This window comes from Macaca mulatta, chromosome 10 (genome assembly GCF_049350105.2).
Source record: "Macaca mulatta isolate MMU2019108-1 chromosome 10, T2T-MMU8v2.0, whole genome shotgun sequence".
Classification (NCBI taxonomy): Eukaryota; Metazoa; Chordata; class Mammalia; order Primates; family Cercopithecidae; genus Macaca; species Macaca mulatta.
This window is the reverse complement of record NC_133415.1, coordinates 21,916,442-21,941,254: the sequence shown is the minus strand read 5'-3', so window position 1 is coordinate 21,941,254 and position 24,813 is coordinate 21,916,442. Positions and strand designations below refer to the sequence as shown.

The 24,813-nt window shown below is 44.8% G+C and overlaps 1 protein-coding gene across 31 annotated transcripts in view; it reads left to right on the top strand.

Annotated features, from left to right (window-relative positions):
• NF2 (NF2, moesin-ezrin-radixin like (MERLIN) tumor suppressor) overlaps positions 1-24,813 on the top strand; it is a 100,798-nt gene that overhangs the window by 13,522 nt on the left and 62,463 nt on the right. For 2 of the 31 annotated variants that reach the window (XM_077948778.1, XM_077948781.1), the window contains exon 2: positions 16,705-16,820. The gene's annotated coding sequence lies outside the window, so the exon portion shown is untranslated. 31 annotated transcript variants of the gene reach the window in all.

Below are 24,813 nucleotides of genomic sequence, written 5' to 3'. Positions count from 1 at the left end.
CGAGACCAGCCTGGGCAATATGGCAACATGAGCTGAGATCGCAGCACTGCACTCCGTTCTGGGTAACAGAGCGAGACTCTGTCTCAAAAAAATAAAATAAAATAAAATAAATAATAATTAGCTGGGCGTGGTGGCAGGCACCTGTAATCGCAGCTACTCGGGAGGCTGAGGCAGGAGAGTCACTTGAACCCAGGAGGTTGTAGTGAGCTGAGAAATCTTGTCTCTACCAAAAATACAAAAATTAGCTGGGCATGGGGGTGCACCCTTGTAGTCCAAGCTACTTGGGAGGACTGAGGCACAAGAATCCCTTGAACCCAGGAGGTGGAGATCACAGAGAGTCGAGATCGTGCTACTGCACTCTAGCCTGGGGGACAGAGCGAGACTCCATTTCAAAAAAAAAAAGACAGTGTGGTACTGGTGTAAGGATAAATGTATAGATCAGCGGGATAGAATTGAGAGTCCAGAAATAAACCCAGTAGAATAGAGTTGAGAGTTCATGGTCACCTGATTCTTGACAAGGGTGCCAAGACCATTCAGCGAGGGAGAATTGTCTTGTCTTGTCTTGTCTTTTCTTGCTACATGCCACAGACTGTGAGAAGGAATAGTCCTTTCTTTCTTTCTTTCTTTTTTTGAGATGGAGTCTCACTCTGTCATCTAGGCTGGAGTGCAGTGGTGCAATCTTGGCTCACTGCAACCTCCACCTCCTGGGTTCAAGTGATTTTCCTCCCTCAGCCTCCTGAATACCTGGACTACAGGCACCTGCCACAACGCCCGACTAATTTTTGTATTTTTAGTACAGACAGGGTTTCACTATGTTGGCCAGGCTAGTCTTGAACTCCTGACCTCATGATCCGCCTGCATCAGCCTCCCAAAGTGCTGGGATTACAGGTGTGAGCCACTGCACGTGGCTGGAATAGTCCTTTGAACAAATGGATCTGAGACAACTGGATAGCCACATGCAAAAAAAAATTGAAATTAAACCCTTACTTCACACCATACACAAAAATTAACTCATGGCTGGGCGTGGTGGCTCACGCCTGTAATCCCAGCATTTTGGGAGGCTGAGGAGGGTGGATCATGAGGTCAGGAGTTCAAGACGAACCTGGTCAACATGGTGAAACCCCATCTCTACTAAAAATAAATTAGGCCGGACGTGGTGATTCACGCCTGTAATCCCAGCACTTTGGAAGGCCAAGGCGGGTAGATCACGAGGTCAGGAGATCAAGACCATCCTGGCTAAGACAGTGAAACCCCACCTTTACTAAAAATACAAAAACAAAAATAGCCGGGCATGGTGGCGGGCACCTGTACTCCTAGCTACTTTGGAGGCTGAGGCGGGAGAATGACATGAATCCAGGAGGTGGAGCTTGCAGTGAGCTGAGATCACAGCACTGCACTCCAGTCTGGGTAACAGAGCGAGACTCCGTCTCAAAAAAATAAAATAAAATAAAATAAATAATAATTAGCTGGGCATGGTGGCAGGCACCTGTAATCACAGCTACTTGGGAGGCTGAGGCAGGAGAATCACTTGAACCCAGGAGGTTGTAGTGAGCTGAGATCATGCCATTGCGCTCTAGCCTGGGTGACAGGGCAAGTCTCCGTCCCCCCCCCCCAAAAAAAAAAAAACTTAAAATGGATCAAAGGGCCAGGTGAGGTGGCTCACTCTAGTAATCTGAGCACTTTAGGATGCTGAGGTGGATGGATTACTTGAGGCCAGGAGTTCGAGACCAGTCCGGCCAACATGGTGAAACCCTGTCTATATTAAAAATACAAAAATTAGGCTGGGTGTGGTGGCTCATGCCTGTAATCCTAGCACTTTGGGAGGCTGAGGCAGGTGGATTGCTTGAGGCCAGGGGTTCAAGACTACCTTGGCCAATATAGCAAAACCCCATCTCTACTAAAAATACAAAAATTAGCTAGCCGTGGTGGCATGCACTTGTAGTCCCGGCTACTCTGGAGGCTGAGACATGAGAATCACTTGAACTCGGGAGGTGGAGGTTGCAGTGAGCTGAGATTGTGCTACTGCACTCCAGCCTGGGGTGGAGAAAAAAAAAAACAAACGAATATGGAGAAATTTGAACCCTTTTAAACTGCTGGTAAGAACATAAAATGGTGCAGCCAGTTTGAAAAGCAAACTAGTTAGCCAGGCATGGTGGGTCATACCTGTAATCCCTGCACTTTGGGAGACCAAGGTGGGAGGATCACTTGAAGCTGAATTTCGAGAGCAGCCTGGGCAACAAAGTAAGACCCTTTCTTTACAGAAAATTTAAAAATTAGCCAGGTGTGGTGGCTCGCACCTGTAGTCTCAGTTACTTGGGAGGTTGAGGTGGAAGGATCGCTTGAGCCCGGGAGAGGCTGTAGTGAGGCATGACTGCACCACTGCGCTGCCAGCCTGGTAATCAAAGCGAGGCCCTGTCTCAAAAAAAGAAAGGAAGAAAATTAGCTGGGTATGGTAGCGTTCTTCTATAGTCACAGCTACTTGAGAGGCCAAGGTGGTAGGATTCCTTGAGCCCACAATTTTGAGGTTGCGGTTAGCTGTGATTGTGGCACTATACTCCAGGCTGGGTGACAGAGTAAGACCCAGTCTCAAAAAAGATGAAAAGAAAAACATTGTGGGCCGGGCGCGGTGGCTCAAGCCTGTAATCCCAGCACTTTGGGAGGCCGAGACGGGCGGATCACGAGGTCAGGAGATCGAGATCATCCTGGCTAACACGGTGAAACCCCGTCTCTACTAAAAATACAAAAAACTAGCCGGGCGAGGTGGCGGGCGCCTGTAGTCCCAGCTACTCAGGAGGCTGAGGCAGGAGAATGGCGTAAACCTGGGAGGTGGAGCTTGCAGTGAGCTGAGATCCGGCCACTGCACTCCAACCTGGGCGACAGAGTGAGACTCCGTCTCAAAAAAAAAAAAAAAAAAGAAAAACATTGTGGCAGTTCCTCAAACAATTAAACAGAGTTAACCATATGACCCAGCAATTCAACTTACAGATGTCTTCTCAAGAGAAATGAAAGCATAAGTCTACAAGAAAAACTTATATGTGAATGTTTATAGTAGTAGTATTCATAATAGCCAGGAGGTAGAAACAGTTCAAATGTACATCAGCTGATGAATGGATGAACAAAATGTGGTCTATCCATACTATGGAATTATTTGGCAATAAAATAGAATGAAGTACCAGCACGTGCTGCAACATGGATGGACCTCGAAAACGCTATGCTAAGTGAAAGAAACCAGCCACAAAAGGACACATATGATTCCATTCATATGCAAGTCTAGAATAGGCATATCTACAGAGACAAAGTAAATCAGTAGTTGCTCAGGGCTGGCAAAAGTGGATGGGGTAGAGGGTGTGATAGCTGAAATATATAAGATTTTATTTATGAAGTGATGAAAATATTCTAAAACTGGTGATGATTGTACACACTGTGAATATACTAAAAACTACTGAATTGTGCAATTTAAATGGGTGAATTTTAGGGTATATGAATTATATATCAAGCTGTTTAAAAAAAAAAACCTTAGGCAAAATGTAAACAATGGGCATGACTGTTGAAAGAAAACTTTATCGACACAGAAATTTGAATTTCACATAATTTTCACAAGAAAATTTAAAAACATTAAAAAATATAACAGGCTGGGCACGGTGGCTCATGCATGTAATCCCAGCACTTTGGGAGGCTGAACTGGATGGATCACAAGGTCAGGAGTTTCAGACCAGCTTGGCCAATATGTAAAACCCCGTCTCTACTGAAAATACAAAAATTAGCCCGGCATGGTGGCATGCACCTGTAATCCCAGCTACTCGGGAGGCTGAGGCAGGAGAATCACTTGAACCCGGAAGGCGGAGGTTGCAGTGAGCCAAGATAACGCCATTGCACTCCAGCCTGGGCAACAAGAGCGAAACTCCATCTCAAAAAAAAAAAAAAAAGTAAAAATCGTTCTTAGCTCTCAGGCCACACAAAAATAGGTGGTGGGTTGGATTTGTCCTGTGGGCCATAGTTTGCTGACCTCTGAGCTAAGTTGCTATTTGATAGATGTTAGATGTTGTGAGAGGTTAAGAGAGACTAGCCTGTAAGGGAAGGGATTTTAGTTTTTGGGGGGGTCTTTTTTGAGACAGAGTCTCGCTCTGTCACCCAGGTTGGAGTGTAATGGTGCGATCTCATCTCACTGCAATCTCCGCCACCCGGGCTCAAGTGATTCTTTTGCCTCAGCCTCCCAAGTGGCTGGGATTACAGGCGCATGCCACCGTGCCCGGCTAATTTTTGTATTTTTAGTAGAGACGGGTTTTCACCACGTTGGCCAGGCTGATCTTGAACTCCTGACTTCAGGTGATCTGCCCGCCTTGGTCTCCCAAAGTGCTGGGATTACAGTTGTGAACCACCATGTCCGTCCAGGAAAGGGATTTTGTATGACATTTTTCAGCCATAATTTTGCCAGGAAAAGCTCTTCTTTTTCCTTCATTAAGTAGATTCCAGACCCAAAGATGTTGGACAGTATTATCAGCTAGAGCAAGGTTTTTCAACCCTGGCACGATTGACATTTTGGCTGGATAATTCTTTGTTGTGGGGTATGTCTTGTGTGTTCTAGGATGTTTAGCAGGATCTCTGGCCTCTACCTACTAGATGCCAGTAGCATTTCCCCACCCCATCCCAGTTGTTGTAATAACCAAAAATGTCTTCAGACGTTGTCAGGTGTCCCTGGGTTAGGGAGGACACCCTCCAATCTCCTCTTTCTCCCTACCCAACCTCCATGACCACATTGAGAACCACTGATCTATAGAAAAGGATAATAGTAGTGACATTCAGAGAGGCTGGATGGTATGGTACAAAGCTTGCCAAACTTTAATTTTACATAAATGACCTGGGGAATCTTTGACAAATGTAGGTTCTGATTCAGTAGTTCTGGGATGGAACTGAGAATTCTGTATTAATAACAAACTCAGGTGATGATGCCTGTGCCACCAGCCCAAGGACCACACTTTGAGTAGCAGGACACCCTCCAATCTCCTCTTTCTCCCTACCCAACCTCCATGACCACACTGAGAACCACTGATCTATAGAAAAGGATAATAGTAGTGACGTTCAGAGAGGCTGGATGGTATGGTACAAAGCTTGCCAAACTTTAATTTTACATAAATGACCTGGGGAAGCTTTGACAAATGTAGGTTCTGATTCAGTAGTTCTGGGATGGAACTGAGAATTCTGTATTAATAACAAACTCAGGTGATGATGCCTGTGCCACCAGCCCAAGGACCACACTTTGAGTAGCAGGACACCCTCCAATCTCCTCTTTCTCCCTACCCAACCTCCATGACCACATTGAGAACCACTGATCTATAGAAAAGGATAATAGTAGTGACGTTCAGAGAGGCTGGATGGTATGGTACAAAGCTTGCCAAACTTTAATTTTACATAAATGACCTGGGGAATCTTTGACAAATGTAGGTTCTGATTCAGTAGTTCTGGGATGGAACTGAGAATTCTGTATTAATAACAAACTCAGGTGATGATGCCTGTGCCACCAGCCCAAGGACCACACTTTGAGTAGCAGAGCATTAGTAGAAAGTGCATGGGCTTCGAAAGAAGACAGACCTGGGCTTGAATTCTAGCTAAACTACTTCTACCTTGGACAAGATATGTAGCTCTCTGGACCTTATTTTCTCATCGGTAAAATGGGACCAATAATGCTGAACCTGCAGAGTTCTTACAAGGATTCATGGAATGCATAGTCACTGGCAGAAAGGAAGATAAGGAAGGGACTATAATTGGCCTAAAGTAGGAGGCTCTGGTTACCATGGGCACTGCCCTGTTGTGATTTATCAAGCCATTACACCTCTCCGAACCTCAGATTTCCAGTGGAAAAACCTGTTTGTAAACCATGTTCACATATTCTGTTGAAAGTAATCATAGTTTGATCTATGATGATAGGACTCAGATAAGTGATTAGTTTTACTCTCCTGCCTGCTTTTTATGTTGTCCATTAACTGAGCAAGGTGCTGATGCAAGGAGATGGCAGATGCATTTTGAAAAAAAAGGAGAGAGAGAGAGTACTTGTAGAATTATTGACTTTATTGAAGTCAAATGTAGGTGGCTTTTCAAGAAGGACTCAAGTTCAGAACCGGTGGCAGTTAACATATGAGTCAAGTTACCTTATGCTAATAAGTTCAGACTTTTTTTCTTTTTACTGCAGAGATGGGGGAAAAATCTCCTGCACTACTTGCTGCATTGCACAATTGGCTGGATGCTTTGGAAGATTTTTCCACTTGAAAGATTTGTTATTTGTCATTTTGAGAAAGTGGGTGCTGAGTGTAATTTGCCAGGAGGCTAAACGGCTATGTTATTTCTTATCTAGGCTGGAATTTTACTCTAATAATTCAATCTCTCAGTAAGAAAAACCAAACAGGAAGTTGTGAGAGATCCTAATACTATCTCATATTGAAAACAAAGCCTCCTTCTCCTGTTGTTTGGCATTCTAAATGTTTTCACATACCTAAGTGGGATTATGATTGGATTAAATACCAACATTACAGATCATTCCAGCATACAAGTAGACATAAGTTGTCCATAATGGAAGGAACTTTCAAAGGGGGAAGACAGAACAATTCTGGCATTTTCAGTAAAATCTTAAATCCTAGACTCCCTAGGACCAGGCAAACCATCCCCTTCAAGGATGTAAACTCTGGAGGGCAGTGTAATTGTACAGGGTATTAGTTCTATACTCTATATTAGTGCACCAAGAAACTTTTTTGTGTTTCAGAAGTAAGACTGTTATCTACCTTTTTTTTTTTTTTTTTGAGACAGAGTTTCACTCTTGTTACCCAGACTGGAGTGCAATGGCACGATCTTGGCTCACCACAACCTCCGCCTCCTGGGTTCAAGTGATTCTCCAGCCTCAGCCTCCCGAGTAGCTGGGATTACAGGCATGCACCACCACGCCCTGCAAATTTTTGTATTTTTAGTAAAGACGGGGTTTCTCCATGTTGGTCAGGCTGGTCTTGAACTCCCCACCTCAGGTGATCTGCCCACCTTGGACTCCCAAAGTGCTGGAATTACAGGCATGAGCCACCATGCCTGGCCTGTTACCTACCTTTTTACTGCTGTGCTCTCCCATGGGTTTTTTTCTTTTTTTTGAGATGGAGTCTCGCTCTGTCGCCCAGGCTGGAGTGCAGTGACGTGATCTCAGCTCACTTCAACCTCCGTCTCCCAGGTTCAAGCGATTCTCCTGCCTCAGCCTCCACAGTAGCTGGGATTACAGGCACCCGCCATCATGCCAGGCTAATTTTTGTATTTTTAGTAGAGACGGGGTTTTACCATGTTTGTCAGGCTGGTCTTGAACTCCTGACCTCGTGATCTGCCCGACTCGGCCTCCCAAAGTGCTGGGATTACAGGCGTGAGCCATCATGCCCAGCCTCTCCCATGGGTTTTAAGCAGTGCCTGTGGATGGCATGGGTGCCACTACTGAGGTCTAGGACATGGACAGGCAGGGGTGAGTGATGAATGCATGAGTGCTGATGAAAGGGTGTGAAGAAGGAAGGAGGACAGATGCTGGCTAGTGCTGCCCTCCACTAGACCCCATTCTGTCTTTGTGTGGGACAAAGGGCTAGGGACTAGCTGTTACTTTGTGCTGGGTACCATGCTAAATGCTTTAAATACACACTACCTCATTTGATGTAACAGGGACTCATTTATTCATTCAAGAGATATTATAAAATAGGCTGGGCAAGGTGGCTCACACCTGTAATCCCGGTGGGAGGCTGAGGCGGCCAGATTACTTGAGGCCAGGAGTTCGAGACCAGTCTGGGCACATGGTGAAACCCTGTCTCTACTAAAAATATGAAAATTAGCTGGGCGTGGTGGCTTATGCCTGTAGTCCCAGCTACTCCGGAGGCTGAGGCAGGAGAACTGCTTGAACCTGGGAGACAAGGGTTGTAGTGAGCCGAGATTATGCCACTGCACTCCAGCCTGGGCAACAAGAGCGAGACTCTGTCTCAAAAAAAAACAAAAACATAGTAATTAGGCGTGGTTGTGCACACCTGTAGTCGTAGCTAATTGGGAGGCTGAGACAGGAGGATCACTTGAGCCCAAGAGTTGGAGGCTGCAGTCAGCTATGTTCGTACCACTGCATGAAGCCTGTAGTGAGACTCTGTCTCTTTTATGTATTTGTTTTTAGAAATAGAGACAGGGTCGGCCAGACGTGGTGGCTCATTCCTGTAATCCCAGCACTTTGGAAGGCTGAGGCGGGTGGATACCTGAGGTCAGGAGTTCAAGACTAGCCTGGCCAACATGGGAAAAACCCGTCTCTACTAAAAATAGAAAAATTAGCTGGGGGCAGTGGCATGTGCCTGTAATCCCAGCTACTTGGGAGGCTGAGGCAGGATAATTGCCTGAGGTGGAGGTTGCCCAAGATTGAGCCACTGCACTCCAGCCTGGATGACAGGGAGAGACTCCGTCTCCAAAAAAAAGGGGTCTTCCTACATTGGTTGGTCTCAAACTCCTGGGCTCAAGGGATCCTCCTGCCTCAGCCTCCCAAAGTGCTAGGATTATAGGTGTGAGCCACCACACCCAGCTCTGTGATTTACTGGGTGCCCACATGGACCAGGAAGGGAACACCTCCTAGCAGTGATCAAGGGCTACTTTGGACCTAGGTTCTGTAATTGGCTTCATCTTTAAGTGGGGAAATGGGGGCTCAGACAGGATACATAGCATGCTTAAAGGCTCAGGGAAGCCACCATCTATACTGAAAGAGGCAGAATAGGACAGGGACAGGTAGGTAGTGAGAGACTAGGGAGAATAGATGGGCACACCCTTTCACTTAATATTGACCAGTAAAGCCTGCAGTTGCTTTTTTGAACCTCACATTGAGGCTCTCATGTAAGTTGAGCAAGTCTTAGCTCAAGCTTCAGTTTCCTTGTTGGGGCTGCTGAGGCAGCATAGCCTAGAGATTACAAGCATAGACTTCAGAGTTTGATTCCTGGCTCTGCCTCTAACCAGCTTTGCAACCTTAAAGCTCTGTAACCCCCTCACATGCCTCTGTTCCCTATCTGTAAAATGGTGATTGTAATTAATTCTTCCCTCATGGTGTTACAAGAATTAAATTTGGGCCGAGCGCGGTGGCTCAAGCCTGTAATCCCAGCACTTTGGGAGGCCGAGACGGGCGGATCACGAGGTCAGGAGATCGAGACCATCCTGGCTGACACAGTGAAACCCCGTCTCTACTAAAAAATACAAAAAAACTAGCCGGGCGAGGTGGCGGGCGCCTGTAGTCCCAGCTACTCGGGAGGCTGAGGCAGGAGAATGGCGTGAACCCGGGAGGCGGAGCTTGCAGTGAGCCAAGATCACACCACTGCACTCCAGCCTGGGCGGCAGAGCGAGACTCTGTCTCAAAAAAAAAAAAAAAAAAAGAATTAAATTTGAGTAATTTCTGGTAAAGTACTTAGAATAGTACCTAACACAAGGTAAGTACTATATATAATGGTTGTTACCTAAAAGAAATAATAGCCTGGGCAACACGGCGAAACCCTGTCTCTACAAAAAGTACAAAAATTAGCCGGTTGTGGTGGTGTGCACCTGTGGTCCTAGCGTCTCGGGAGGCTGAGGTGGGAGGATCACATGAACCTGGGAGGGCGAGGCTGCCATGAGCTTCCTGATTGCACCACTGCACTCCAGCCTGGGTGACAGAATGAGACCTTGTCTCAAAAAATAAATAAATAAATAAAATAAATTTAAAAAAATAAAAAGGAAATAAGTTCAGTGCCTGTCGTCAGCTTGCTCACCTTCTCAGCCTCTCCTCCACTTCCTCACGTACCCTCTTGCTCTGGGCCTGTTGTCCTGGTCCCTCCTTCACTCTGCCACACCTTTGCATAGGCTGTTCTCTTTGCCTGGAATGCCATTCTCACTTGTTGTCTGGCAGAACTACACTCATTCTCCTTCTAGGCTATGCTCAAGAGTTTCCTCCTCTTTGTGCCCAAGGTCACCACAAAGCTTCTAAGTGATGGGACTGAGATTTGAAGCTAGATCATCTGTCTTTCAGGCCAGCCCTCTTTCCACTATCCTATGCTACCCAAATAGGAAGTGTAAAAGAGGAGTAGGAGAGAAAAGGTTAGAAACCTGGAGAGAACTTAGGTATTTTGGTAAACAGGAAAAAGAAGAGATCCTTTGAAGGACTTCCTCAACTTAACAACTATTTGTCTATGGCATTATTTTATTGCATTTGGTGTATGATACTATCTCAAAAGCATTTTGTAAGCTTGCCAGTGGCTTACATTTTTGCCGGGTGAATGACATGACTAATGATCCCTACTACATTGCCTCAGTGTCTAGTTTGTCATTTTGAATCAAGTGGACATTTTCTGTAAGTGAGTCATTTTCAATTGCCCATGATATAATGAGAATTCCTTACCTTTGGCTTAAAATGAGGCTTATTTTATAAGAGTTAAGCATTGTCCAGTTGCATCTTTAACATAGTCAGAATGCTCCTGCCTGTATTCAGCCTGGTGTCTTCTCATAACATTTGGCATGCCCACCTAGATAGCAATTGGTAACATCTTTATTCTGAGACTCTTTCATGTACAGATTTTGAAAAGTTAGTTATCTGTTCAGACGACACTATTTCTTTAACTTTTAAAATCTGCTTCCCTCTCACTGACAGTTCAGTTTTGGAAGAGCCTGTATTTTTTTTCTTTTTTCTTTTTTTTTGAGATGGAGTCTCGCTCTGTCACCCAGGCTGGAGTGCAGTGGCGTGATCTCTGCTCACTGCAACGTCCACCTCCCGGGTTCAAGCAATTCTCTTGCCTCAGCCTCCCGTAGCTGGGATTATGGGCGTGTGCCACCACACTCGGCTAATTTTTGTATTTTTAGTAGAGACGAAGTTTCACCATGTTGGCCAGGATGGTCTCGATATCCTGACCTTGTGATCCGCCCGCCTCGGCCTCCCAAAGTGCTGGGATTACAGGCGTGAACCACCGTGCCTGGCCTTTTTTTTTTCTTTTTTTTTTTTTTGAAATGGAGTCTCACCCAGACTGGAGTGCAGTGGTGCTATCACAGCTCACTATAGACTTGACCTGCTGGGCTCAAGTGATCCTCCTGCCTAAGCCTCCCAAGTAGCTGGGACTACAGGCAAGAGGCACCGTGCCCAGCTAGAGATGTGTGTGAATTGGTAGGTTCAAGCTAGATATTGGAGGCTCATGAAGCCCAGGTTAAAGAGGCTTGTATTCATCAGATGCGATGAAGAGCTTTGAAGTGTTTACTAGGAGTGTGATTTAAAATGGTTGGCAGGCAAAATGATTTGGAATGTTTGGGGTTTGGGGTGGGGAGAAAGAGGTTGGAAATTGGAAACAATTAGAAGGCAAATGCTTTGGGCAAGGTATCACATTGAAACCTGAACAGCAGTGGGACTCACTAGGGGCTGGGACAAAACTAGGCAGATGTAAGCGTTGAGTGAATCCAGGGATCAGGCTGTTCTGTGACCAAGAATGAGCAGAAGACCTTCTAGGCTCAAGATTCAGGAGGTTCTGAGGTCTAAAGCCTGTCCTCAGTCTCCGAGGTCAGCCAGGCAGAAGGGAATTTGGGTCAAGCCTGGCCAGAGTTGAGCTCAGGAAGTCAGTGCACTTTCTCTTGTCTAGTTCCTGCATGCAATCAGGGTGTTACTTGTGTAAAACGATCAAGATCCCTAAACTGATGTCTGAACACCAGGCTTCTAGACAGAGCTCCACCATGTGACCGTGTGACATCACTTATTTCCCCCAGGCCTCAGTTCTTCTGAAAGATGAGGAGAAGAACTCACTTTCAAAGGCCTTCAGCTTTAGCATCTTATTTTTAGGTGATCTGGGCAGAAGAGGCTCACGGTGCTCCTCTCCCTTTCATGTTTTCTTCTTTGGTAGGAAGTCGTCTCAAGACTTGAGTGTATAGGCATGAGAAAATCTGCTAGAGGACAGGAAGAATATTGCTTAAAGCATAAGAGCTACAGCCCTGATGGAAGGGGTGAATTGGCCTGGGAAAAGCCCTGCTGCTGCTACCTGCTTCCCAAGTGACCTTGAACTTAACTCTTTAAACCTCAGTTGCTGCATCTATAAAATGAGAATAATAGTATCTTTTTTATAGGGTTTTTTGTTTTGTTTGTTTGTTTTGAGACGGATTCTCCCTCTGTCGCCCAGGCTGGAGTACAGTGGCACCATCTCGGCTCACTGCAACCTTTGCCTCCTGGGTTCAAGCGATTCTCATGCCTCAGTCTCCTGAATAGCTGGGGTTATAGGAGCGCACCACCACACCTAGCTGATTTTTGTATTTTTAGTAGAGATGGAGTTTCGCCATCTTAGGCTGGCCTTGAATTCCTAACCTCAAGTGATCCTCCTGCCTTGGCCTCCCTAAGTGCTGGGATTACAGGTGTGAGCAACCGTGCCCGGCCAGGGTTGTTTTGAGACATGAATGAGGTGGACCTTTACAGGCACTTGGTCCAGGGCCTGACCCGTAGTAAGCATTTGAGAAATATTACCTATTTATGTTGTCATGGGCTGGGAGTGTGGGAACAGGAAGTGTCTCATGCCAGAAGCACTGTGAATTTTCTCCTTTAATCATTGACTTCATTTTCTTTGAACCTTATTCAGATTATCCATGCCTTTATAATTGTAGACCCTCTATTAGTCCAAATAAAGTGAACTCACCTTATGCCATATTCTTGTTGAAGGATCTTCTTTTCTTTCTTTCTTTATTTTTTTGAGACAGAATCTCGCTCTGTTGCCAGAGCGAGTGGAGTGCAGTGGCGAGATCTCGGCTCACTGCAGCCTCCGCTTCTCGGATTTGAGCGATTCTCCTGCCTCAGCCTTCCGAGTAGCTGGGACTACAGGCGTGCGCCACCACGCCCAGCTAATTTTTGTATTTTTAGTAGAGGCGGGGTTTCACCATGTTGGCCAGGATGGTCATGATCTCTTGACCTCATGATCCGCCCGCCTTGGCCTCCCAAAGTGTTGGGGTTACAGGCGCGAGCCATTGCACCTGGCTGCGTCTTCTTTTTTGTAACGTGCTATGTAATACATCTCTATTTAGCTTGATGTCCACGGTGATAGCAGGATTCTTTTCGGATTTCTGCCATAGTTAATTGTTCTGCATTCTTTTGTCCCTAGTGTGTCATTTTGAAATTTTTCTTTTTTCTTTGTTTTTGATGACTTCTCCAATTATTCATGCTAGTTTTGCATTCCTGTCCAAAGAACATTTTTGGTGCTTGTTTATTTTTAATTTCATAAACTAAAGTGCTGGGTTTTAAAAACCCAGAATTGAGTTTTCTCCGAGCTGCTAATCTTTCTAGCCAGCTGGTGATGAGGCTTCTCAATTCTTGTTACAGGATGATGTGTTCTGTCCTCCTGTCTGTGCTTTGTCTAATTTAGATTCTAAATCCACATGTTTTAGGACATTTTTAGCGCATCAAAATTTATTACCAAAGTAGTGCTGACTTAAGGGAAAGAAATTTTGATGAAATCTTTAGTCACTCGTGTTGACTCAAGGCGCTTGTCCTAGTGCAGGAATCTCTGTGGCACCACTAGGTGGTGCCAGACTGCATCATTTCTAAAGACACAGCCTTTTCTCTTCCAACTCTTTCGCTACTGTTCTCTCTTTTGCTTCTTTGCCAAATTTGAACCTAGCTTTGAAAAATTCATATAAACTTTCTCTTAGTGAGTTATGTTGCTTATAGCTTTTCCCTCCACCTTGCCTGTTTTAGCCTTGTTTCTATAGTTTCAATAGTTGGACATTCAGATAAACTTAAAACTGAAGCCTGGAGTAATTACTAAATGTATCTCGACTGATCTGTGGTTTTAAATTCACCAACAGTGCATCTCCCTACTATCTTAATCATATTGATTTTGAGATTAAATCAGTCTCATAAATATGTTAGTGTTCAGCCCACAGTAGTTCTTATCCATCTGCAGACTTTTTTTTTTTTTTTGAGACAAGGTCTTACTCTGTCACCAGGCTGGAGTACAGTGGCTCCCTCTCAGCTCATGGCAACCTCTGCCTCCTGGGTTCAAGTGATTCTCCTGCCTCCACCTCCCGAGTAGCTGGGACTACAGGCGCATGCCACCACACCCAGCTAATTTTTGTATTTTTAGTAGAGACAGAGTTTCACCATGTTGGCCAGGATGGTCTCAATCTCTTGACTTCGTGATCCGCCTGCCTCGGCCTCCCAAAGTGCTGGGATTACAGGTGTGAGCCACCACGCCTGGCCCCATCTGCAGATATTTTTACCAGTCCTACCCACTCATGCCTATATCTTCTAATGTTATTAAAGTGAGTTTTATTATCATTGGTGACCATGAAACTTAATCAAAAGGTCAAGCTAGAAACAGAATATTCAAAATTTATTTCCAGGCAAATGTCTGGGTTCTATAGAAGCTGGTTCACGTGAATAGATCATGCTGTAGCTCTGTTGTGCTGGGAGCTTTTTTGAAGGAATGCGTTGTTACATACTAACCACAATTTTTACATTGTCCAGGGCAGGAGTGATCAGTTGGTTGATACTTAGTCAGGAGTTGTGTTTCATAGTCTGGTAGTTACCTGATGTTTAGGCATTTGAAATTTAGCCTTGTGCCTTATTTGTGCTGAATTTACTATTGTTTCCTATTTGTAGTGCTCTGCAAAATTATTCTCAGTATATCACACATTTGTAATTATTGCCAATTACTGAATATCAATAACATGCTAGGTGATAAAAACTTCTATTTTTCAGCAGCATTATCATTCCCAATTTTACTACATCAGAGAGTTCATTATTATACAGTCAACTCATGATTATTAGGAGTAAGGAATATAATAGCAGACGCTGAATGAGGGAAAAGAATGTGAAACCACACATAAACTAAAGGTGAAGTCATTTACATCCCTGAAAATGATTTTAAGATACAGAATGAGATGTTAAAGGATTAAAAGAAAATTATTGTAGCAATGAAAAAGTGCTGCATGGTTTATACAAAGTCATGCCAAGCTCATAGACTCAGAGAGTGGTATTAATCCTGAAAGATCACTTGATGATTATGGAAGCCAAGACCCAAAGAGGTTAAGTGACTTACCCAGCAAAGCCGGTTTGGGTGTTTTATAGCTGTTTGACAGAGCTATGATTGCTCTCATGTTGTGAGCTAAATTCCAAAGATGGAGATTGTTGTGTTTGCTTTTGTGGGGACTGTATTGCTTTTTTTTTTTTTTTTTGAGACAGAGTCTCGCTCTGTCGCCCAGGCTGGAGTGCAGTGGCGCAATCTCGGCTCACTGCAAGCTCCGCCTCCCGGGTTCACGCCATTCTCCTGCCTCAGCCTCCTGAGTAGCTGGGACTACAGGCGCCCGCCACCGCGCCCGGCTAATTTTTTTGTATTTTTCGTAGAAACAGGGTTTCACCGTGGTCTCGATCTCCTGACCTTGTGATCCGCCCGCCTCGGCCTCCCAAAGTGCTGGGATTACAGGCGTGAGCCACCGCGCCCGGCATAGGACTGTATTGCTTTTATAGCACCATGGTTGTATTGTTTCTTTTTGCTTTGTCATCTGTCAGTCAACTTTGAAGCGAATCTTCTTTGTTTACAGCATAGTAAAATATGGTGATTGCATGGCTCATAAGAGATTTACAAATGAAGAAACTGAGACCTGGTTGAGCTGCATGGTACACCCAAGTCATAGACTTGTGTGTGGTTGAGGCAGAGAATCTAGGATATAGACCTCCCTGTTGGGTTTCTGCCGCTCCCATAACTGCTCTGCACTTCAGCGGGAAAGATGCCAGAAACTGCAAGCATAAGGCCTTTTTTCCCCCTAAAAAACTGTAATTCATTTGGTTTTGAAAGACTTATCAGAGTTTAAAAGCTCCATTTTGTGGCTTCCCAAGGTGCTGTGATTTGTATCTTACTAGTCTCCTTTGTTCTGTGGAAAATTTTCTTCTTTGGTTCTTTGAGATTTAGATTTCCTTGCCGAAGTATTTTTAGAGAGAGGAAATCAGTATGTGTCATCAAAGGGGTAAAATATATACCTTAAGGCCTAATTATGCAGTTACATTTTTAATAACGAATGTCATAAATTCTTGCTTCATTGCAGTCAATACTTAGAAGACTGTTCTGCTCAGAAGGCTCATCTAGTTATCATGATTATCATCAACATCATCAGCCAACCACAAGCATCAAGCATTTATGGAGTATCCACAGATTATGCAGCACTTGCCAGGGTTCTGGGAGACTTAATCTGTGTGTGTGTGTGTGTGTGTGTGTGTGTATGTGTATACCCTTCCCTTCAAGGAGTTTGTGATCTGCAGAATTGGAGGAAAGACAGAAAACTTGGGAAAAGACAAGTACCTCATTTTTCAATACATGTAAAGCCCGTAGTGATTCATGTATGTGGTATTGGGGGGTGTGGACGGCAGGGAGACAAAGGGATGGATCTTAGAAAGGTCTGGTTACAAATAAGTGGAAGCACATAAGTTTGCTGACGTGGGAGGACATAGGCTGGGTTGTAATAAGGTAGAGTAATTGATTGAAGGAGGGAGGAAGCAATTGATGAAGAGTTGAAGGTAATAATTTAAATAGATTTGGCATAATAACAGAGATGATTGGAGAACTGGGAGAAGAAAATTACTTGCTGTAGTTGATTATGGCAGAAACTGACAGGGCAAGAGATTAGAGTTGGGATTTTTGCAAAGAGGAGGTTTCAAGTTTGTGATATCTTTTTTTTTTTTTTTTTTTGAGATAGTCTTGTCTGTCACCCCAGCTGGAGTGCAGTGGCGTGATCTCGGCTCACTGCAACCTTTGCCTCCCAGGTTCAAGCAACTTCTCCTGCCTCAGCTTCCCAAGTAGCTGGGACTACAAGTGTGCGCCACCATGCCCAGCTAATTTTTATATTTTTAGTAGAGATGGGGTTTCACCATGTTGGCCAGGCTGGTCTTGAACTCCTGACCTCAGGTGATCCACCTTCCTTGGCCTCCCAAAGTGCTCGGATTACAGGTGTGAGCCACTGCGCCCAGCCTCCACGTATGTGAGATCTTGCCCAGATTTAAATGAAGGATGTAGGGTTCAAGATTGGTAGAGCAGAGGACAAAAGTCTCCCTCTTTTCCTCTCTCTCTCTTTTTGCTATGATCTATTTTTTTTCCCTGCACTTCTTTTCACAGGTGTTGACCTATGATCTATTTCTATTTGGAGGATCTCTTTTTCCCTCATGTTGAGAATAATGGTTGAGGTGTGGTATATCCTTTAATTATGAAAGGAAATGGCATGGTGGTTTTGCGGTTTAATCATGAGACACAAGAACAGCTTTTGTTGTGTGGTGATACCATACCCTGAATTGAGAGTATCAGTGTTAGATGTACGTTACTGCAGTTTTGTATCTTCTTCGCTTAATCAGAATAGATTTTAATGGAATTTATTATTCACTTACTGCACAGCAAAATTACTTTTATAACTTACCATTGTGTTTTTCTTGTAAATTGAGGTATTTGGCATCTATTTTTTTTTTTTTTTTTTTTTTGAGATAGAGTCTTGCTGTGTCCCCCAGGCTGGAGTGCAGTGGTGCAATCTCAGCTCACTGCAAGGTCCGCCTCCCGGGTTGACGCCATTCTCCTGCCTCAGCCTCCCGACTAGCTGGGACTACAGGCACCCGCCACAACGCCTGGCTCATTTTTTGTATTTTTAGTAGAGATGGGGTTTCAACGTGGTCTCCATCTCCTGACCTTGTGATCCGCCCACTTTGGCCTTCCAAAGTGCTGGGATTACAGGTGTGAGCCACCGTGCCCGGCCTGGCATCTATTTTTCTTTTTTTTTTTCTTTTTTTTTTTTTTTTTTTTGAGACGGAGTCTCGCTGTGTCGCCCAGGCTGGAGTGCAGTGGCCAGATCTCAGCTCACTGCAAGCTCTGCCTCCCAGGTTTTTACGCCATTCTCCTGCCTCAGCCTCCCGAGTAGCCGGGACTACAGGCGCCCGCCACCTCGCCCGGCTAGTTTTTTGTATTTTTTAGTAGAGACGGGGTTTCACCGTGTTAGCCAGGATGGTCTCGAACTCCTGACCTCGTGATCCGCCCGTCTTGGCCTCCCAAAGTGCTGGGATTACAGGATTGAGCCACCGCGCCCGGCCGGCATCTATTTTTCAAAACGGACAAAAGTTGTATTCAGGTTTGGATCTGGTACATTAGCATCTTAAATTCTCAAGTCTCCTATAAACCTGTTCTCTTAGGCCACCTATGGCTGCAGAAGTCAGTTATGGATAAACATTGAGAGGGGAAATCACATCATCCTTTGTTTTCTGTTTCTGAAATAATGGCAGACATGTGGCACATGTCCTGAGCCTGGGGAGGTGCCGTTCCTTTTGTTGCTCTATCTGTATGGGAGCTAACCTTTTGACAATTTTTTTTTTTTTTTTTTTTTTTTTTTGAGACGGCGTCTTGCTCTGTGCCCCAGGCTGGAGTGCAGTGGCCCGATCTCGGCTCACTGCAAGCTCCGCCCCCCCGGGTTCACGCCATTCTCCTGCCTCAGCCTCCCGAGTAGCTAGGACTACAGGCGCCCGCCACCTCGCCCGGCTAATTTTCTTGTATTTTTAGTAGAGACGGGGTTTCACCGTGTTAGCCAGGATGATCTCGATCTCCTGACCTCGTGATCCGCCCGTCTCGGCCTCCCAAAGTGCTGGGATTACAGGCTTGAGCCACCGCGCCGGGCCCCTTTTGACAATTTTTATGGTAAATGCTAGGGCAGCTTGTGGGCTAATTAGAAGAAACTGTTAAGTGAATGCTGAGTTCGTCGGTTCTCTTTCATTTTCTGCAGAGGAGACAGCCAGTCAAACAGCATTCTTTGTGTGGCTGATAATTTAGCCCACCAGACCTCTATGAAATGGAATATTGCTTCTCTTTTAGCTTTTTCCATATTTTAGTCTTCTCTTTAAAGTCGACATTTCTCCATAGGTTCTAATACTTAGGCATTTCATATATAGTAGCCAAATTCAGTTCACTTTCTTCAAGAAAGTTGTCCTTTTCAAACTGTGGCCTTTTCCTGTCCCATGGGTCTGGTTTCTTACTCACCCCGCACTGTTGTATCAGCAGGTACCAGGATTCGATTGTTGATGGCTGTATGTCTCAAAGAAAGCAGAGGGAGAAATGCAGCTGTCAAAGCAAAAAACAAATGGCAGTTTTAGGGTTGAGTCTCAACCTGGCCAGTTGCAAGATGGCTGTTCAGTAGATGTTATTCCTAATGCTTCCCTGGTAAATAGACCTCAATCAGTCCTGCAGGTTATTGGTGCTGGTTGCTTCCTATAACAGAAGAGTACTGCATTCCAGTTGTGTTCCTGCTGTGGAACATAAGTGCTTAGTGCTATTTACTTAAAACATTCTAGGTTGATAAATTACGAGCACTTCACTCTGGGTAAAGCTCATAAATTCAGCTCCCACAAAAAAATAGCAAGCTGACAGCACTTAGTCCTGTTTATAAAGTTCATACACATCTATCTATGATACAGGCACAAGTATATATCTATGAAATAGCACTGCAGCCTGTTAAAGTAATGGGTGAGCACAGCCACAAAGGTGAGAAGCATCGGACTTCCAGACTCCTCCCGTTAGCCTCTGCCTGAAGGGCACCTTGAGGAGGAGGTCTGTGGAAGGGAGCTTCCAGGCATTGGAGTCCACATTTGTGCTTTCTGCCTTTCTTCTTACCGCAAGTCACCTTTCCACTTCTCTCTTTCCTTCTGCAAAATGAGCATCTGCCTTTTAGCCTCCCTCTTCTTCTAGGCTGAGATGAGGCAGGGAACTGTGGTGGATCCAGAGTAGTTTGAACACTTTGGCTGGGTGGAAAGCGATGGGGTTAAATAAACATTTAATCAGAACCAGGAGCTGTTCTTTTGGCAACCTGTTGAGGAAAAATGATAAACCCTAACAAAAAGGCCCTCAAGTGGCATGAGTGCAGGACCTGAAAGCCTTACGTGCCATCAGGTATCCAAAAAGGACATTTTTTAACCAGAAAATAAACATGAAACTCATCCGGCTAGTCCTAGGTTCTTGGAGCCCCGCAGGTATTGTTACAGGATGCATCACTGCTTCGAATCGGTGACTGAACAACCTGGTTCCTAATCAGCGTGGAGAGTCAGAGCTGTCACACGCACTGGGCTGAAGCTGCATATTCAGTACTGCATTGAACATTCAGTACTGCAGATAGGATAATTATGCTGTTTGTCTGATACTATAAAAGTGCAAAGAACATTCCTTCACTTTGCAACAGCTTGGACCCAAGTGGCAGACCTGCTGTTCCCTCCGGCTGGCGTGACCTCCCTATTGGCAGCCCCTTCATCACAGCTCAGCTACCCCCTGGCTTTCAAGACACAGCTCAGACAGCATCTCCTCAGGAAAGACCTTACTCCCGGACACCCATGCCTGAGTTGTGTTGCCACAGCACCCTGTTCTGTTAGCACTTACCAGGTTGCATTTTTTGTGATCCATTTACCTGTCTTCCCTGTCAGACATGAACAGGGACAGTGTCTTGTCCTCAATTCATCATTTATCTCCTGTTTTGAGCACAATGACCGGGACGTAGTGGATGCTCAATAAAGGTTTGTCAAATGAGTGATAGTATGGTTAGCTCAGTGAGAATTGATGGTGCCCTTTATGATCTGTCATCCATCATCCTAGGTGTGAAGCTGGGCTGGGAGGCTTTAAACAGTGCCACTTGAGAATCTAAGGAGAGGAGGCAGAGTTACAATGAACAATAACTACCCCTTACTGAGTATTTATTTGCTATGGGCCAAGCACTGTCTTAGGGTTTTTAAATGTATCAGTGCACTTAATCCTTTGATCAATCTGCTAAGATGGGTTCTGTTTATTATCCCCATTGCAAAGCACAAGGAAGTTCAGTCACTTGCCCAAGGTCACACAGTGACAGTGCAGAGATTCATACCAGTGGTAGATAACCATCACTTATCTATATTCCTTTTAGACTAGTTCCTGGAATGATTAAGCCCTCATGTCCTGAGGCATCCATCTTAGGTAACAATTTAACTTCTTTCTTATTTCTAGAATGGTACTAGTGTGTTCCATACTTGGGAGAATGGAGAAAATGGTCACCAGACATTCTCTGTTTTTTGGTTCAGATGAGAGAGGTAGATTTAGCTGACAAAGAATTGATGTTATGTATTTTTATTTTATTTTATTATTATTTTTTGTTCTTGATTTTAGATGGTAGTTTTGGTCCTTTTGGAAACACAGCATTATCCTCCAGCCAGACTGAACTATCCTACTCTCATTTCCTGTAAGGACGACTGACCTCTTTTTTTGCCTCTAGACCTGTGCATATGCTATTCCCTCTGCCTGGAACATACTTACCTGCTTGCTCCTCCTTCCCCAAGCCTAGTCTTCACTTGGTTCCTCTTTTCTACCAGGAACCAGTTTAGATGTCATTTCCCTACCCGTCTAGGATAGGAGGTTCCCACAGCCCCTGAGTGTCCCTGTGGTGGCACTCACAAGTGTTGTAGTGCTGAAAGCCCACTCCTGGGGTTTTATGTGTGCAGTGAAGGGGGTGATTATCTGTTCCCAGCCAGTTCATATCCTAGTCCGTTGAGAGTAGAGACTTGTTTCTTATTCTCTATTTGTCCCCTGCACCTTGGGCAGTGCTTGGACACAATGTGTGTGTTCACTATTTGTGGAAGAAGTGGGTGAGCGGGAGTTAACTGGCTTTAAGTCTTTGAATTTTGAGTTTTTGAAGTAGTCAAGTCCATCCTGTGGACAGCCATTGTTTGCCATGTCTTGTATGTACACAGTTGCCTGGGCACTGTGGGGAGCAGAAAGAGGACTAATACTGCCCTTGTGCTGAGGCACCTACAGTCTCAGGAGATGTTCAGAGGACAGTGAGTCACTTCACAGCATCAGCATGGTGTAGTGAACGAGTGATGACACTGAACATGAGCTTGGTCATATTCTGGCAAGTTGGCCGACACCTGGACGCCCCGTCCACACCCCAAGACCTCTTTCCCCAGGGTGACCTGAGAACCACCCAGAGCAACTGTGACCAATGGTGCTTGTTTTTTATTTTTTTTTTTGAGACAGAGTCTCAGTCTGTCGCCCAGGCTGGAATGCAGTGGCATGATCTCGGCTCACTGCAAGCTCTGCCTTCTGGGTTCACACCATTCTCCTGCCTCAGCCTCCCGAGTAGCTGGGACTACAGGTGCCCGCCACCACACCAGGCTAGTTTTTTGTATTTTTAGTAGAGACGGGGTTTCACCGTGTTAGCCACGATAGTCTCGATCTCCTGACCTCGTGATCCGCCTGCAATGGTGCTTGTTTTTTAAGGAAGTAGAAACCCAAATTAGGAAGACTGAGCAAACCTCATGCATTTGGGGAAGGGCTTGTTGAAAAGTGGAACCTGATGTAGGTAACAACATGTTGAAGTTAGATGTAACCAAACAGGAACACTTCTTAATTGCTTAAAGACAACATTTTATTTTATAAGTGGAATTAGGGCTTTAAATCAAATATGTTTGGCTGTCTTTACTTGGTTTCCTCAGGCACCTTCACTCATCTTGTCTAAAACTTAATTGCTTGTCTATCCCTGCCAGATTTGCTGCTTCTCCTTGATTCCATCTCTCCTTTAGTGGAACCACCTGGTACTCAAGCCAGACACACAGGTGTCCCTCTTAATTCTGTCTCCTCTGGTCCTGTTCAGGCACCTGTTCTGTGACTCTGCCTCTTTTCCATTTCTCAGGCAGCCTTCTCTCCCTTCTACTGCCTTCCTTATGTCAGGGATTGGCCTACTTTCTGGCCTTCTTGATCCAGGGCACCTTTCCTTCAACGCATACACCAACCTGTTGTCAGAGCCCATCCAGGATGCAGATTGGAGCCTATGACTCCTCTGCCCAAAGGCCTTCAAAGACTTCGTGGCTTTTGGCTGAAGTCGAGCCACCTGGTCCCACATGGAGCCCCATTCCCGCCATGTACCTCCTGTCTGTTTCAGTTCTACCAGATGACTAGCAGTTTCCTGTAGAAAGCATGACTTTTAAAAAAGACTTACTTCCTTCTCTCCTGCATCTAACTCTCATTTGCTCTTTAAAGCCTTCTCTGACCTAGGTCTTGCCTATTTCTCCTGGAAAACACTGCTTCCACCATTTTGTAGCATCAGTGTCTAACATTGGTTGGCATGTAGAGTGTGCTCTATAATCCTTGTTGAAAGACTAAGTGGGTGGTAACAGAGGCTTAATTCACATTGAGCTGTAAATGAGCAATATTTGACTCTTCTGAGAATGGATTTTGTTTCAAACACTAGTTACTTACTGGAAAAGGTGTCTGGGGAGTGCTGGACAGCAAGAACAAAGGGACCCCACAGAACAAGAAAAGAGGCACTCTAGGGTCTGTGGTTTGCCTATGTTAGATCACCATGAAAAAGGCCAGTGTGTGCTTTGTCAGCTGGCAAAGAATCCTGTGACTCAGTTTCCTTATTTGCACAAAAACGGGATGAGTCTGCCTTAGGTAATTGCTCATGCTCATTTCCAACTCTTGACAGTCTACGATCCTTTGTGTCAAAGTTAAAAATCTAAGTAGGGCATTCTGAATTGGTGTCAGAGTTGATGCACTTCTCCTCACTGTGTTGCAAGTGCCAAGGGGGACAAGTACATTGTCTTTTTGCATTCAACAAAGACAGTTTTGCATTTTAAAAACCAGGTAGAAGAGAATACAGGAAAACCGCATTAACACAATTTTATGCTGGAGAATTTAAACTCCCAAGTCAGGAAATTCACTCATCATTCCCGTGGCAGCTTTTGTGTCTATGCACTGCACACCCCCCTTGCAGACAGCCCCATCTTGCCAAAGCCCGGCCCCGCCATGAACATGAGTTACGGCAGATTGGGAATCGTTACCTTGATCTTCTCAACCCTGGGGTGTTTAACTTTTCCAAGTTAATGCCTGTTCTTTAATGTTACATTATCTTGTAGTAAGGTAGTCATTTATAATTTATATACTAGAGCTGCCTTAAAATAGAGACAAGAGGATAATCAGCATCCTGAAGCTTCTAGTTTTCCAAAATAACATTGCTTCAGTGAAATCTGCCTATAGAAATTAAAACTTTTGGTGAATTAAAAAGCCCTTTGTCCTATTGTCAGACTGGGAAATGGATGTGCCCATTACTCAGCCTTAAAAAGGAGGGAGATCATCTGTTAAAAATAAAACTCATCATTTTCTTTTATTCTTCTCAAAATAATCCCTAAAGATCTCAATTTTTATAGTGTTGCAGTGGCCCCACTATAGTCAGGGAGGAGACAGGGCAGAAGCTGAAGGGTAGGAGAAATGGCGCTGCTAAAAGATAAAAACCAGTATGCATCTCAACTACTTGTCTGCTGCGGTCCTGATATTCTTCCATCTAGGTTGCTGCTTTGCTTGACTTTGACTGCAAACACAGGAGAAGGAATGGGATTTCCTGTTGAGTACCTTGTAGAGAACCCACTGTTCATTCATATGTGTTAAAAATAAAAAGCCTACTTGAAAACTTCCCTGTAGAATCAGGTTTTAGCAAAAACCAATCAGGTATTAGAGGTCTAATTTATTTTTCACTTCTTGGTTTTATAGCAAGTCTCTATACCCTAATAATTTTTTTTTCTTTTGAGATGGAGTCTTGCTTTGTCGCCAGACTGGAGTGCAGTTGGCGCAGTCTCGGCTCACTGCCATCTCTGCCTCCCGGGTTCGAGCGATTCCGCTGCTTCAGCCTCCCAAGTAGCTGGGACTACAGGCGTGTGCTACCACGCCTACTAATTTTTTGTATTTTACTAGAGACAGGGTTTCACCATGTTGGCCAGGATTGTCTCGATCTCCTGACCTCATGATCCGCCCACCTCAGCCTCCCAAAGTG